This window comes from Rutidosis leptorrhynchoides, chromosome 6, assembly GCF_046630445.1.
Source record: "Rutidosis leptorrhynchoides isolate AG116_Rl617_1_P2 chromosome 6, CSIRO_AGI_Rlap_v1, whole genome shotgun sequence".
Lineage (NCBI taxonomy): Eukaryota > Viridiplantae > Streptophyta > Magnoliopsida > Asterales > Asteraceae > Rutidosis > Rutidosis leptorrhynchoides.
This window is the reverse complement of record NC_092338.1, coordinates 130,906,147-130,924,853: the sequence shown is the minus strand read 5'-3', so window position 1 is coordinate 130,924,853 and position 18,707 is coordinate 130,906,147.

The window sequence follows — 18,707 nt, the reverse complement described above, 5'->3', positions numbered from 1 at the left end:
TAACATATGATTTCATCGCGAGGTATTGACCTCTATATGCGACATTTTTCAAAAACTGCATTCGTTTTTACAATACAAACCATAGCTTTTATTAAAAATACAAGGTTTAAACAACTTAATAATGATTATCGTTTAGCGATAATCTTAGACTTACAAACTTTACATGTGATAATAACAATACGACCTCCAACATATTTTACATTACAGATCCTCCGACATGCAGTTTTATTTTTGACACAAATATGCATACTCAAGATCTTGCTTAAATTCAACATGTTGCAGCGGAAGCTTTTAGTTATCACCTGAGAATAAACATGCTTAAAACGTCAACATAAAGTTGGTGAGATATAGGTTTAAAGCCGGCAGCGTTATGAATATAGACCACAAGAATTCATATATAAACGTTTTAATAAAAATATTCTAAGTTGTTGAGCACTTGATAACCATACTTAACATTTAATCAACGTCGCATATTCCCTTTATTATGAAATCTTACTACACCGTACCAAGTGTAGTCACCGAAACGAAGTACTGTGCAACCGTTAAATACTGGTCGTCCAGTCCGGTTGGGGTTGTCAGGCCTGATAGATCTATCAACAGGATTCGCGTTTACAATACCTCATGTAAATAGTAGTTACCAAGTTACAGGGAAGTATGCCAGTGGTACAACTCAACGTAGAATATATATTTTTAATCACTTGTGTCCATAAGGTAAATCATAAAATGCATGTATTCTCATCCCGAAATATTTAGAGTTTAAAAGTGGGACTATATACTCACTTTTGTCTTGAAGGTATTTAACTCGACTTGGTCTCCGATAGATATCACGAACCTAACCATATATATAATATATCAACATATTTTCTTTTCAAGTAATCGTTACATATATATATATATATATATACTTTTAATACTTTTAATATTTTCTTAGTCCGTAGTTAGCAGTCCGATGTTAGTGGTCCACAATTAGTTGCTTAAATAAAATAAATAAAGACCCCTTCGTATTCGTGTTGATCAGAATTAATCTTGACCCATGGTACCATGTTGTCAAATGACGTGTTGCGTACATAAAGTACCGTGTTGTCAAATGACGTGTTGCGTACAATCATGAGGTCTTATGATTAATCTTCTCGTGTTGTTTACGGGTGGTCCTGAAATATATAAAATAAAATCATAAGTAAATATATATTAAATATTATGTTAATTAGCCAAGATATGATTAATCCGATTTTGTCATAATATGATATATTACAGGTCTTGAAGTGTTTTTTAAAAATCAAATTAGAAGGATCTATTTAGTTTGCGAACAAGTTTGAAATCACTCAAACTATGTTCTTGTTGTTAAAATTTTATAACACAAAATAAGATAGCTATATAAATATGAATCGAATAAGGTTATGAATAAGGTTACTACCTCAAGTTACTTGGACAAAGCTACTGGAAAAGGTAAGAAAAATCTTGGAATCAAAAGAGTGGTGGAGTGGGATTGAAAGATTGGAAGTAATCTCCTTGAAATCGGATGACTATATTGATACGTTTTTGAGTAGGTAAATGAAGAGAGATTAGGGAGTGAATTAACTTGAAAGAAAATTGGAAATGAAATTGTATGTGTGTGTGTGCAAAATAGCTTGATTATGGGATGGATATATAGGAGATTTAGTTTGTTTTCTTGCACAAAAGTCACACATGAGGTTAAATGGCTGGTTCCCACATGTAACATCATGTCTAGTGGCTGATCATTGAAGTTTATTGTTGGTATATACCAATAGTAAATACGTATAGAAGCTGGGTATGATACGGTTACATATACCCTAGATATACTTGTAGAAATTTTGAAGAATCGGAACGAGAATTCAAATATGGACGGGTTTATAACTGTAAAAGAGGCTCAAAACTGGGCTTTTATTTTTGGGTCAAACCGGGCCAAAATAAAATTTTAAGACATTTTTAATAAAGCAATGTTAGCCCAAAAAAAAAAATTTCCAAGCTGATCTGGCAGCTCGACCCCAGCCAGGGGCTCTGTCCCTTGGACCCCGCCAGGGGTTGCCACCCCTTGGACCCCGCTTATCGGGGGCGCTGCCCCCGAACCCCCGTCATAATCAAGATAAGTTCAAACAAGTGTGCACTCCACACTTCCCCAAACTTGTTCGATATTTATCAAGATTATTTTGGTTACAAATTAATCCCATGACACTTAAATCATATTGGTGACATAGATCACCAACACATTATAGATTGTAAGTATATATGTCAAAGAACGTTACATATAGTTATCGTTTTGAAAACTTAAGTTTGTGGTCTCAAAGTATACTTATAACTCATTGTTGTTAGTTCACAATGAAATGTTAAACCATCCTTAAATCATGTTAAATATGTATAGATATGTACATATACATAATCGTATAATTATCGTGTGTTATATAGTTCGTGATATCATCGGTCAAATTGGACGGTCAAACGTTGTGTGAAACTCTTTTCAAAAACATAAGTCTCAACAGTTTGGATTGCTTATCATGTTGGTAAGGTTTATTTTATGTAAATATTAATCTCATAAGTATAAAACGATCGGAAAATCCGGGTCGTTACAGTTCCCAATTTAAATGCAGTTGTGATGTATTTGTATATAGAGATGATAATCGAATTATGTAAGTTAGTTCACCTGATCCCATTAGTTTTGTTTTGTATTGCCAATGGAAATCGAATTTTACTTTTAACAGACAAGAGGTACACAAGTAGCAATCAGAAGAAGAAAAAATATAAAAGCAGATGTCTAAATTTAACAACTACGTTCGTTTCTCCAATAAACTAAAACAAATAATGAAAAGGTTCGCTATCTTCATTTGATTCTGTAACATAAGTATCTTGATTGAGAAATCTAATTGGACAGATAAATTAAGCAGATCAGATATTGCTTTCTAACAGATTTTTGTATTTAATTGTTTTTGTAATTATATATATATATGTGCATTTATACATCTGTATAATGTATAAGTATATATATATCCGTACTTGGTGTATGTATAAGTATATGTATCTGGTTTATAATTTGTATTAATAAATATATACATGTATTAATAATAATATTAGTACTAATAATAAATATATAAATGTTATAATTCAGTAGGCTTATAACTACCTTTAATGGTTATAAGAACAAATAGAGAAAAAGAGAGAAGAAGGAGAGAAGAAATATTGATATTGATATTTCAAGAGAAATGGTGCACCTTAAATGGTTACCATACATGTCTATTTATAGTATAAAATATTACTATACAAGAAATATAATAATAATAAAATTAACATCCAATCTAGATATTTTATAACACTCCCCCTTGGATGACAATTTTATTAGAGAATAACTAGTACTGCCTCGTTAAAAACCTTGCTAAAGAAAACTCATTGGGATAAAACTTTAGCTAAGGGAAAAAGAGTGCAGCATAAAGTTGACTCCCCCTCAAGTAGGCAACGCCTGAGTTGTTACATCTTCTGAACATGCCTCATGCCAATATTATGAACGTGTGTTCTGAAAATAGCAGTTAGCAGTGCTTTGGTATAAAGATCAGCAGAGTTGTTGATTGAACGTATCTCATTTTAATCTGGTTGTCTTTTACGATATCTTGAGTATATGAGAAAAATCTGAGGTTTTCATCTGAAACTGTATCATCTAAATCTTTTATGTACAAGTTTGGCCCTCGTGATTTGTCTACAGTCTCCTTCATGGTTTGTTCAAACCGTTGTTTCAGTTCCTATTCCCTTTCAGTCTTTTTCTGAGCCTTACCAATATACCATTCTTTTCCATCAAACTTATGACCGTTAAGACCGTTTATAGCTTTAGCGCCTCGTCAGCATTTATGTTTTGTTCTGTCATTTTTGATACTCTTCTTTCATTTGTATTATGTAAGCTGTATTATCTTCATAGATAGTTGTTACGCTTTTATAGCGTTCTAGTCCACAAGAATTAATAATGATTTGTATCATTGATCTTAACTAAAATCATTCCCGAGTAGCTTCATGTAATGCAATCACTTCGGCATGATTTGATGATGTTGCAACAAGTGTTTGTTTTGAGAACGTCATGATATTGCGGTGCCTCCATTTAGGAATACATATCCAGTTTGAGATTTAGCTTTATGTAGATCGGATAAATAATCTGCATCTGTATAACCAAACAAATCTTGTTTCGAGTTGTTAGAATAAAATAATTATAAATCAGTAGTTCCCCGAAGGTATCAAACTATTTGTTTGATCCCATTCCAATGTCTTTTGGTAGGGGCTGAGCTGAACCTTGTCAACAAATTAACTGCAAAAGAAATGTCAGATCTTGTATAATCTATAAGATACATAAGAACCTCAATTGCACTAAAATATAGAACTTCCGATCTGTTAAAATTTTCATGATCTTCGCAGGGATGAAATAGATCAGTGTCAATATTGAGTGATCTAACAACAATGAGTTTGTCTTTAAAAAAAATGTTTTAAAATCTTTTCGGTATAAGTTGTTTGATGTACAAGTAAACCATTAGGCATATGCTCAATTTGCAATCCAAGGTAATACTTGGTTTTTTCAAGATCTTTTATTTCAAAATAATTCTTTAGAAGTTGAATGATTTCATAGATCTCTTTATTTGTTCATATGATGTTAAGAACATTGACATAAACAACTACGATCTCATATCCGAACATTGTTTTTATAAAACATACGTGCAAAATAAGTTTATATTTATACCCTTTTTTTTTATCAAGTAGTCATTTAATCGGTTATACCACATACGTCCCGTTTGTATAAACTCACTTAGAAATCTTTGTGATTTAATGGAATATATTCCCTTGGGTTTTACATTAGATGCTTATGATACCTTAACCCTTTAGGTATATTCATATATATCACTATTAAGTGATCCATACAGATAAGTAGTAACAACATTCATGAGATGCATTTAAATAACTACCAGGTTGATTAAGTATCTAATAAGTAATTGTATCCATTACAGGAGGATAATTTTTCCTCCTAATTCATTTCTGGTCTTTGTGGGAAATATTGAGTTACAAGTCTAGTTTTGCCTTGTAACTTCATTTGCACATTTCTTTTCGGATAAAAATTCATTTGTATCCCATACGTTTCACATCTTTAAAAGTGATAACGATTGATCCGAAAACTTTTCTTTTATCGAGCGATTCTAATTCAGCTCTTATTGCTCCTTTCCATTGAGCTCAATCATGTCCATTTTGTATATTCAATGACAGATTTTAGTTCCAGATCATCATCTTTATTCATGATGTCATTGTAACATTATATGAAAATATCTCATAGAGATTTTAGTTTCATTTCGGTTCCATAAAATTGCATAATTTATCGCAATTTTAGTATTTACATTTATCAATATCCTCTGCAGAAGGAATATTGATTTGTGGTTCTTCTTGAACACTTTCTCTTACCTCATTATCAGCTGATTTTCTTTTTCGAGGATTTTTATCTTCGGAACCAATTGATCTTCCACGTTTGATGCGTGGCAAAGACTCAACAGTGACATTATTGCCAGCTTTTAGAATTTCAGTTCGAGCTGGAGCATTTATCGCTGGTATATATGATTTAGTCACTTTTTTATATCTGTAAATGCATAAAGTAATTAATTTGCAAGTTCTTGCATATGCATTATTTTTGAACTTTCGTTTCACATTCTTTTGTGCGAGTTCAATATACCTTAATTGATGTTCACATCATGAAGCATCATTTTATTTTTTATTTTTATTTCTCCCCCTAATCTAGGGAACAATGTTTTATTAAAATGACAATCAGCAAAACGTGCTGTAAAAACATCACCCATCATGGGTTCAATATATCTTATGATTGAAGATGTTTTATATCCAAAATATATTATCATCTTTCTTTGAAGAACCATTTTATTGTGTTGTGGTGATACAATTGGAACATACACTGCACAACCAATGTTTTAAGGTAGAAAATATTTGGCTCTTGGCCAAAATCAAGTATTAAGTGAAAATATTTACGACTTCCACATGGTATAATGCGAATTAATGTCGCAGCATGTAAATTTACATGTCCACATATAAATATTGAGAGATTTGTACTCATTATCAATTGTCTAGTTATTAGCTGTAAGCGTTTATCTATTGATTCAGCTAAACCAATTTTGTGTATGCACATGAGCAACTGGATGTTCAACAACAATCCCTGTAGATATATAATGATCATTAAATGCTTGAGATGTTAACTCACCAGCATTATCAAGTCTCATCCTTTTAATGGTGTAATCAGAATAATGTGTTCTCAATTTAATAATTTGTGCAAGAAACTTTGCAAATGCCATATTACGGCTTGATAACATACAAATATGAGACCATCCGCTAGATGCGTCTATTAGAACCATGAAATATCAAAATGGTTCACATGATGGATGAATTGGTTCATATATCTTACCTTGAATTCTTTCAAGAAACATTTGTGATTCTTTTTCACAATATACTTTTCATTAATCACCACATGTGCTTTCCATTAATCACCATATGTGTTTTTTTTTTTTTTTTATAAATCACCATATGCGCTTTTAATCATATGCGATTTTCATCATATGCGTTGTGCTTTTCATCATATTCGCTTTTTATCATATGCGCTTATCATATGCGATGCGCTTTTTATCATATGCGCTTTTTTATGTGAATAGTAAATTAATTAATTTCGTTTTACTATTCATATGAATTAATTTAGATTTACTATTTTGTTAATTGAGTAATATATATATACATCATATACTTATGACTTCGAAGGCTCAAATGAATTTGACCATATAGTTATACGTTGTACCTTGCACATTAATTTTCAGTAGAAGCTTTAGATGCATATTATTTTCAGTAGAAGCTTTAGATGCACTTTTTTTTTTAATCACCAAATACCACAAACACTTTGTTTGCGTTTGTTCATAGTCATCAATGAAAACCATTTTCTTTAATTTTATTTTATACAATAAAATTAACGCATCATTATTCTTTTCAAAAACAATAATCTATTGTTATTGTTCACTTGTGCCATGTTTAACAACAAAAGTCAACAACCTCTGTCTTGTTTGTTGTGGCAACCAAAAATAACCTTTGCTTTTGTTACCGAGAATCCAAGACCAAAAAACAATTAATTTTTAATTAATCTTTTATCAAAACCATAAATGATTTTATTGATCTACGTTGATATGGCCATAAAGAATTGACGGCTGACCTACTTTTGTAAGTGTATTTCGGCTATCATCCCGAAAACGCACAACGACCTTTTTTTTTTTTTTTTATGAACTATTTGTTTCATATCTAGCTTAGGCAATTATTGTGAACATTTGGTCCCTATAAGAGCATTTATTTTTTAGACTTTTAGTTGATTTGTACTTGTCACAATTAGGGATAGCACCCGCGGGTCGTGGATGCGGATCCATTGGATCCATCACCCGTACCCGCGGATTTTTTTTAAGAGACATCCAATTGAACCCTTGTTCGTTGAAACAATTTGACTATATTTTTACTCCCCATTATTAAACGGGCCATTTTGATGCACACTCTTAAAAAAATAATTTGTTTTTAAAGTTTTATTATTCAACCTCCTTTTTTCAACGGTCACGTTTTTAACAAAACATTTGACAAGTTTGGAAAAAAGTTTTTTATTGATTATCATCAAAAGTTTTCTATTGTCACTCTACTGAATGGAATTATGGCATACAACCAAAATTGCAACCCAACACTACATAAGAACAAAAAGGTTGTTTTTAATTAACATATGTATATGTGTTAAACTCGGAATAATAATAACTTATTTTAGAAAATTAACATAAGACATGTTGAAACATTTTTGTCACATTTAGCTCATCAAGTCTAATACTTATCATTGATAGATTTTATCACGTCTAGGAGATGTTTACTTTTTTCTTGTATTAAGTCCTACTTTCATTTACATTTGTTTGGAAAAAAGTTTTTTTTTTTACTTTGCTTTCCCCCTTTCTGTAAAACTCATTTAAACACTTTCTTTGTTTTTTTTTTTTTAAAAACTTCCTTTTTTTTACGTTACCCGTAAATTATAAATATATAAAAAAAACTTTTTGTAAAATTTTTTTTCTAGTTTTTAAAAGGCCACTTGACCAATTTTTTAATTCTTTCACAACACCTGATATCGTGATCGTGACCTTTCACCAAAGCAAGAGATATTCTTGATAAACTAAACACGGACTCGTGTTTGAAATTGTCGGCCACAAAAAAAATTCATTTGATAAAAGTATATATATTTTTTTTAGTTATAGAAGGAGACCACTTCATTTTCAATACTTCATTTTTGACAAAAAACTATTCCATTTTACCATCCCATTTTTTTTCTTACTTTAACTTTTAAGATATACTTTTAATAAAAATACAAACTACTTTTTCTTATTTTAACTTTTAAGATTTACTTTTAATAAAAATACAAACTACTTTTTGTATTTTAACTTTTTAAGATTTACTTTTAATAAAAGTACAAACTACTTTTTCTTATTTTAACTTTTAAGATTTACTTTTAATAAAAATACAAACTATTTTTTTTATTTTAACTTTTAAAATTATAAATTTAAGAATAAACATTAGTATGCATGAAATAAATAATGATTAATTGCATAAGTAATCATAAATGTTAGATAACATATAAAGACCCTGTCGTATTCGTATTGATCGGAATTAATCTCGACCCATGGTACCGTGTTGTCAAATGACGTGTTGCGTACATAAAGTACCGTGTTGTCAAATGACGTGTTGCGTACAATCATGAGGTCTTATTAACATAAATATAAATGTTAGTGAAGTTAATAAGAGTTAGATTACAGAAAATATAATTCAGGTGGTATAACCGACCATATATAACTTAAATAACATAAATATAAATGTTAGTGAAGTTAGTAAAAGTTAGAATACAGAAATATAATTCAGGTGGTATAACCGACCATATATAACTTAAATAACATAAATATAAATGTTAGTGAAGTTAGTAAAAGTTAGATTACAGAAATATAATTCAGGTGGTATAACCGACCATATATAACTTAAATAACATAAATATAAATGTTAGTAGTCCAAAATTTGATATATTCGAGTCTGAAAATTATTAATAATTTCATACCTTGATTAGTGATTCGTGATCGTTTGAGATATCTTTTAATTACACTAAGCTTTTCGTGCTGATAACGTGTTATAATTCAGTAGGCTTATAACTACCTTTAATGGTTATAAGAACAAAGAGAGAAAAAGAGAGAAGAAGGAGAGAAGAAATATTGATATTGATATTTCAAGAGAAATGGTGCACCTTAAATGGTTACCATACATGTCTATTTATAGTATAAAATATTACTATGCAAGAAATATAATAATAATAAAATTAACATCCAATCTAGATATTTTATAACAATAAATAATTATAATACAATTTATAATAATGATAAAAATATCAATAATCTTATAAAAAAATAAAAATAAAAATATAGTAATACTAATAATATTAATAATATTTATGTCTAATAATAATAATAGTTGTACTAATAATAATGATTATAAAAATCATATATCTATGTATATATTTATTTTAATTATAACTTAATTCACATATTTAATTTAAATGTTTCATTTATATTTTATAATTTCAAATTAATTACATGTACTTACACACACACACACACACACACACACACACATATATATATATATATATATATATATATATATATATATATATATATATATATATATAATCAATTGTTCGTGAATCGTTGGGATTGGTCGAAGTCAAATGAATGTACCAAAATAGTTCCAAAAATCTTGAGACTCGGTTTAATAGACTTTGTTCATCGTGTCGAAATCAATTATAAATTAAGTTTAAATTTGGTTGAAAATTCCCGGATCGTCACAGTACCTACCCGTTAAAGAAATTTCGTCCCGAAATTTGAGTGAGGTGGTTATGGCTAACAATAAAATTGTTTTCATGACAAATATGAGTTGATAAATAGAGTTTTATCAGGATTGAGTAATATGGATAAAATAATTCGATTATTTGAAGAGTACGAATGAAGCTATCGCAAAATAGTGAATTGAGAAAATAAGATTCGTCTTGACTTTTGACGTGGTCTTAGTTGAATTCCGGAATTCAAGGGATTTAAAGAAAATCTTCGAAATCTAAAAGATTTGATCCTTCGGCGAATAAGGAAATTAAGATCTATTTAATTAAATGCGATGATCTATATCGATTGCTTTGTCTGGTATCTTCTCTATAAATGAACTTCTTTCGTTCCATTATTTTCACCACTCCAATTCTTTCTTTCTCGATCCATACTTTCAAACGATTGTGAAAATGCTTAATCCAGTTCTGATCCTTGTCCTCACCCTTACTATCGCAACAATCATTCTCCTTTTTCAACTTCCACTGGAGGAATCTGTTTTCTTCTACTTCGCCCATGGGGTTATAGTGTTTTTAATTCTCCTGTGTCTCTATGTTGCGATAAACATTGACATACACGGTTTGTAATTTACGTGTTGTTGTTGGCTTTATATCTTCCCTTATGTTTCGGAGCTCTTTGTCTTTTTAATCTCCTCTCGATCTCTAGTAAAACAAGTAATGGTCCAGAATTCGTAAGTATGGAGTTTCGAATGAACTTAATGTTCTAATCAAGAAAGAACGTAATAGCACGATTTGATTTGTCAAATTACCAGAATCCCTGAGGATGAAACTATCAAGAATATATTTTCTTGATATGTTCAGAGGTTAATTAGAATGACAGAGTTATGTAACATGGCACATGACTGATGGTGTGATCTACTGTGAACGATCGTCACGTTTCATTAGAAACTCAGCATGACTTACTGTAATATAATCACATTGATCAAGTGTCATTATATTATACTAACTAATGCATCAATTCCCAACACTACTTCAAAAACATTCATAATTTAAACTCGAATTTTAAAGAATTTTAGAAACTAAAGTAGTTTCCTTTATGATGTAATATAGATAGCACGAAGAGATAAATAATTTCAGACGAGAATATTTATGAAAATATCTTCAAAAATATCGAAGATATTTATGATGATATTTTGGAATTTCTAAGTTCGAAGGTTGGTGAAGAAAAATTTTCAGCAAAATTTTAACATGACTTCGGAGCATATTCTGTAAAGATTTCAACGGATCCGGAATTACCTGGATTCTTTGAATATAGGGTATGGCCCTTGTATTTGTCCTTGGTCTCCTTCGTGGTTAGCTAAATTCGTTTTCCAGTTCCAGCTTTTCTGAGCTTTTCCAACGTACTATTCTTTATCATCAACTTCCGATGATTAAGGTCATTTACGATTGTCTACGATTTCTGCTGCTTCATTCAGATTTTTCAACATTCAGAGTATTGATTTGTAGACTGAGTGCTTTTCAAAAATTCAGAATGGAAGATCATAACTCTAAGAGATAAGGATTATATGTATACTTATAACTGTTGATGTAGACATGCTGCGAGTTTTCAAAATACTGATTGCTGATTTCTGATAATTGGTATGGCAATTCTCGTTACAAGGTGCGGACGTGTATATGATAGGGTTTCATTGAATATAATGATTTTTCGGAAAGTCAAAGATCAATAAAGTTGTTGGTAAGTTTACTGTCAATGTGGTGAAATATAAACGGTTATCCGGTAACAATGATGAAAGGCAAATAATATATCACGGTTATAATAAGGCTAACCCGAATGAAAGTCGAAGTTGATTTGCTGGAGTTGTGACAAATTTGACTAATTTGGAGAGGGATTGTAAAGTTATTTTCGGTAATAACAATGTCAAAGGAACTAGAACAGATACGTGTTAAACGTTTACATAGGTTACGAGTGTTTTCAGGTGCATAATTATATGCATCAATCTCTTCTTCTGTAGATGGAGTGCGGTTGGTTCATCCTATCGATTGAAGTGTTTTCAAGAATTATGAAAGGTTTGAATCGCAGATTGTAATCGTCAAGATACAAATGAGGCTTGAGATGAGATCAAGTGGCAAACTTGAAGAATTGTTTAGTTTCATATGTTATAATTGATATTTTAATTCATTTTAATTGTCCAATGTCGGCAGTCCACAGTTGACAGTCCAATATTTCATACATAGCTTAATATATAATATTCGAATTAAATAATACGTATCGTGACCCTTGTACATATCTCAGACTCGATCACAACTCAAAGTATATATATTATTATAGAATCAACCTCAACCCTGTATAGAGAACTCGATCATTACTGCATATAGAGTGTCTATGGTTATTCCAAATAATATATATATATATATATATATATATATATATATATATATATATATATATATATATATATATATATATATATATATATATGCGTTGATATGATATGTCAAAACCTTGTATACGTGTCCCGATATTTAAAGTGCGTAAAATAAATACAGAAATTAAATGACAATAAATAAAATTGTGAGAATGTAAATTGCGAGAATGTAAATTGCGAGAAATAAAATGTAACCAGTTAGCTAGGAACAGTTAGCGTGGATTCTTAACAAAATTCTCATAGTTAATTTGTCTGTTTCTAACAAATTTTATTTTGTCAAATGTTTTCTTCATTATGCCACTTGTTGGATTCTGGTAGGTCAAAATCCAAATATGAAATTGAATGAAAATGATTATTCTGCGGTGAACGGATACGTATATCGGTGGTTGTAAGTAGGATAGTAAATGATTGTTGAATCAGATTCGAAGAATGTACAATGTAACTTATTAATGTGAAATCTAAATAATCCTCGGGTATTACCTACCCGTTAAAATATTTTCACCATTAACAGTTTGTACGAAAGAATTTTTAATTACAATCTTTATGAAAATATATATACATATATATTTTCTTCAGATATAATCATGGAATTAATGAGTTAATGTGATATTAATCTCATTTGATTTACCGTTAGAACAAGAATATATAATCTCTGAAACATTAGAGATTACATAATCGCCATGTTCCGTGAAGATAAATGATATAGAACGATTCGTAGAACGAAAATTAATCGATGTAGAACAAGGTGTAAAATGAAGATTATGCTCGAGGTACAGAATGAGATGTTGAGGCATGGATTGTTGATGGTACTGGTGCTGTTACTGATGGTACTGTTGGTACCGATGATGTTGCTGAAGCTGGTAAATTTTGCACCATATTCTCCCAATTGATTACTCGAGCGCGAAGTTCATTGACTTCTTCTATTATTTCGGGATGATTGTCGGTCGGAACGAGCGGATGAATAAGGTTCAGAATTGTGGATAGAATATAATCGTGTCGAATTACTCTGGAACTGAGGCTGAAAATGGTGTTTCGGATAGATTCGCCGGTAAGTGCTTCAGGTTCTTTGCCAAGAGGGCAATTTGGTTGGTGGAAAGGATCGCCTTCTTCGCGCCTCCATTGATTAACTCGACTAAGAACTCATCAGATGAATTGAGGATGGCCGATTGATTGATTCATTCTGGTGACACCGCTTTCGGAGCTTAGGTGAATATCCATGTCGGAATAGCTGTCGGAATAACTATCGAAATAGCTATCGAATTCTGAGGGACTCGAACTGTTTGAGGGATTCATCTCGTACGATCAGATGAAGGATTTTCGATAAGAAATAAGTTATAAGATGTAGATTAGTACCCTTCAATACATAATTTACATATGCATATATAATACTAAAATCCCATAAGTTACGGAGGAATCTACGGAATACGACAGGCAAAGTTTACAGTAACAGGTACGCTAAGATATGGATTAGTAGATACACTAAGATACGAATTTATCTATACACTGTCTATGCAATAGAGGCAGTAAGACATATCTAGACTTTAAGGATGATAAGCAATTAATTTTTCGACACTAATGATAAGCAAAACTTTTGACATGCAGACACGGTCGAAGTCCAGACTCACTAATGCATCCTATTGACTTATCAGTTAGACACACTAATGCAGACATGGTTCGCTAAGACCACCGCTCTGATACCAACTGTCAAGACCCGTCCTAAATCATCCGGACGAAGTCCATATCGATTATAAATGATTCACAACAGTTGATTACATCGCGAGGTACTTGACCTCTATATGATACATTTTACAAACATTGCATTCGTTTTTGAAAAGACAATCTTTCATTACATCGAAAGTTGACGGCATGCATACCATTTCATAATATATCCAACTATAATTGACTTAACAATAATCTTAATGAACTCAATGACTCGAATGCAACATCTTTTGAAATATATCATGAATGACTCCAAGTAATATCTTTAAAATGAGCAAATGCACAGCGGAAGATTTCTTTCGTATCTGAGAATAAACATGCTTTAAAGTGTCAACCAAAAGGTTGGTGAGTTCATTAGTTTAACATAAATAATCATTTCCATCATTTTAATAGACCACAAGATTTTCATTTCTTATAAATATACATCCCATGCATAGAGACAAAAATAATCATTCATATGGATTGAACACCTGGTAACCGACATTCACAATATGCATATAAGAATATCCCCATCATTCCGGGATCCTCCTTCGGACATGATATAAATTTCGAAGTACTAAAGCATCCGGTATTTTGGATGGGGCTTGTTGGGCCTGATAGATCTATCTTTAGAGTTCGCGTCAATTAGGGTGTCTGTTCCCTAATTCTTAGATTACCAGACTTAATAAAAAGGGGCATATTCGATTTCGATAATTCAACCATATAATGTAGTTTTGATTTACTCGTGTCTATTTCGTAAAACAGTTATAAAAGCAGCGCATGTATTCTCAGCCCAAAAATATAAAGAGTAAAAAGGGCAAATGAAACTCACACATATAAATTATTGTAAAACAGTTAATAAAGCATTTGCATGTATTCTCAGCCCCAAAAAATGTAAAGAGTAAAAGGGGAGCAAATGAAACTCACCTAATGTATTTTGTAGTAAAAAGACATATGACTAAATTGAACAATGCAGGGTTGGCCTCGGATTCACGAACCTATATCATTTATATATATTAACAAATTGTAATCGAACAATTAATATATTATTATTAGTGATATAGTTGTTATATTAATAAATTATATGTTTCATTAATAACCTAATTAATTACCTTTAGTAATATTTATAATAAAAATATTAATATAGTTATGTTATATATAATAAATATTGGTTTATATAACTAATAGTTATTTGATAAAGTAATATTGATAATAATAATTAAAAAGTTGTTTCACCCTATAATAATAATAGTTATAATAATAAAAATGATAATTTTTATAAAATGATACTTTTAATAATAATGGATATTAATAATAATAATAATTATAAAATAATGATTTTACTAATAAAAATAATACTAACAATAATAATAATTATATTACTTAATAATAATAATGACATTAATAATAATGAATCTTAAAAATAAAACTACCTCATGAAGCCTTAAAAATAACAAATCACCCAAGCCGGGACTCAAACCTGCGACCTCTCGTTCAAAGACCGCTCCCCTAACCACTCCTCCGTTCACTTCATTTCTTCTTATATCTCCTACCCTAAACTATGTAACCCATCATTTCTTAAATAATATGTGTGTTGTTGTTGTCTTCGTACAGAATCAAGAAACAGAAAAACATTGGTTCGTAGTTGTGGCTCAAAGAGGAAAATGGATCATGATAGCCCAACAAGAATACTTGGATCACAATACTCACGACCCAAATTAAATTAGAAGTCCATGTGTTTATCCAAAAGTAAATTCGTTTATGGCCGATGGGGTCATCAAACGAAAAAAAAAAATAAAGTTGTCATCTCATTGTGTCCCTCATATCCGCATATTCCATCACAGAGAAGCATCATACTTTAAAAAAAAATCAATCGTTGTCCATGTTTGTCTACCATTGAACTAGCCTTGTTCCACTTGTATTATTAAAACACTATGTATCTCTAAATATATCCAAATACAAGTAACCGAAATGCTAAATCCCAAATTTGCACAAGTGGGGTTTTGGTTCTACTTTGTATACCTTTTGACAATATGAGTGGTATAATAATAATCTATCTAACCATGTTGATATAACTCTAAACTGTATCCATATTCCCCCATTTCATCGCTCTCTCTTTTCTTTTTATAAAATGATCTATTAATCATTCCATATATGGTCACCTTTTCTTTATATAAGTGTCGGCCAATTGTGCCACTTTGTCCCACTTTCCCTTAGTTCTTGACAGGAAAAAAAAGAAAAATTAATGGGACAATGATAGATTTGGTGATATATATAATAATGTTTGGAACTCATTTGGTTCGAACAGGAAGAACAGAAGCAGCGGTGCAGATGAAATAATATAAAGTGAAGGTGGTTGCTTTAAAAGAAAAAAAAAATTGACAACCGATGGTTTAACAAGGTGGTGGTGGTTCTAACAAGTAAGTCGAGCAGGAATCCAAAACAAACAAACAAACAAATATAAACTGTGTTTTGGGTTGGTTTTATGTATTTGTTTATGAGATTAATCATATCATAATGCGAGAAAAGAAAGAAAGAAATATACAGTTCGGTAGTAGCAAGGTGGTGTTCTGTGGTTGATCGTGTGGGAAGCTAGATGGTGGTTCAAATGTTCCACAAGTAAAAACAAGAAGAATTTATGTACGCACCCGAGTTATAAAGAGTTTGGTAGTTTTGGCATCAAACAAAAGGAAAGAAGCCTGCCATTAAGTTGTTGGATGGCTTGATCTGCATGCTAAGGTACTCGATCCCTTAACACTTTTAAAAGCTTTTAATAACTACCGGATTGGTGGTGACTCACAGGTGATGGTTGCAGAGGCAATAAAATTGAAAAGAAATGTGGTTTTGGTTCTTGTTTGGAGGTTTATCGAATAGGACATATAATAGGAGAAGAGAGAGATAGGTGGTTAACCGTGGTGTTCATAGTGACTTGCAGTAGCACATATGAGCAGCGAAGGTGGTTTCCAATTTAAATGCAGTTGTGATGTATTTGTATATAGAGATGATAATCGAATTATGTAAGTTAGTTCACCTGATCCCATTAGTTTTGTTTTGTATTGCCAATGGAAATCGAATTTTACTTTTAACAGACAAGAGGTACACAAGTAGCAATCAGAAGAAGAAAAAATATAAAAGCAGATGTCTAAATTTAACAACTACGTTCGTTTCTCCAATAAACTAAAACAAATAATGAAAAGGTTCGCTATCTTCATTTGATTCTGTAACATAAGTATCTTGATTGAGAAATCTAATTGGACAGATAAATTAAGCAGATCAGATATTGCTTTCTAACAGATTTTTGTATTTAATTGTTTTTGTAATTATATATATATGTGCATTTATACATCTGTATAATGTATAAGTATATATATCCGTACTTGGTGTATGTATAAGTATATGTATCTGGTTTATAATTTGTATTAATAAATATATACATGTATTAATAATAATATTAGTACTAATAATAAATATATAAATAATTATAATACAATTTATAATAATGATAAAAATATCAATAATCTTATAAAAAAATAAAAATAAAAATATAGTAATACTAATAATATTAATAATATTTATGTCTAATAATAATAATAGTTGTACTAATAATAATGATTATAAAAATCATATATCTATGTATATATTTATTTTAATTATAACTTAATTCACATATTTAATTTAAATGTTTCATTTATATTTTATAATTTCAAATTAATTACATGTACTTACACACACACACACACACACACACACACACACACACACACACACACACACACATATATATATATATATATATATATATATATATATATATATATATATATATATATATATATATATATATATGATCAATTGTTCGTGAATCGTTGGGATTGGTCGAAGTCAAATGAATGTACCAAAATAGTTCCAAAAATCTTGAGACTCGGTTTAATAGACTTTGCTCATCGTGTCGAAATCAATTATAAATTAAGTTTAAATTTGGTTGAAAATTCCCGGGTCGTCACATGAGGTATCGTCAACAACGAACTTTAAACCCTCATCAACGTCACTACAATAATCGTATGGCATCGTCAACATCGAACTTTAATTCCATACGTATGAGGTATCGTCAACAACGAACTTTAAACCCTCATCAACATCACAATATACTCTAGGGTATGGTATCGTCAACATCGAACTTTAACCCATACCCCACAAGCAAATAAATCATATACATGCATATATAATTATCCCACTCACATTGTCACAAGGATGATGATTTAGCACTTCCGAGCTTCAACGCAATGTACCTAAATCATTAAGTGCACATTCAATTTCACAACTAGTGGGATTTACCACAATACTCCCACTTGAGCATTTAATGACCCAATTTGCATTAAATGACTCAACTACACACAACCGCCCATAAATGGCTAAGACTCGACTTTAATCACTAAGACTAGTGAATTAAAGTCTATTAACTTCAATTAGCACAAAACTTAGGGTAATCCATACCCATTTTATCTAATTAGGTCAACTAGTACATTTTGACCCATTTTATATTACTTAGACTCACAATCAAGTCAAACTTACCCATTAACACTTCTTTCATAAATCTTAAAGTGTATTAGTGACTAACAACACCAATTGACACTTACAACCTCAAATCACAAGGCCAAACCCTAGATTGTGGCCAT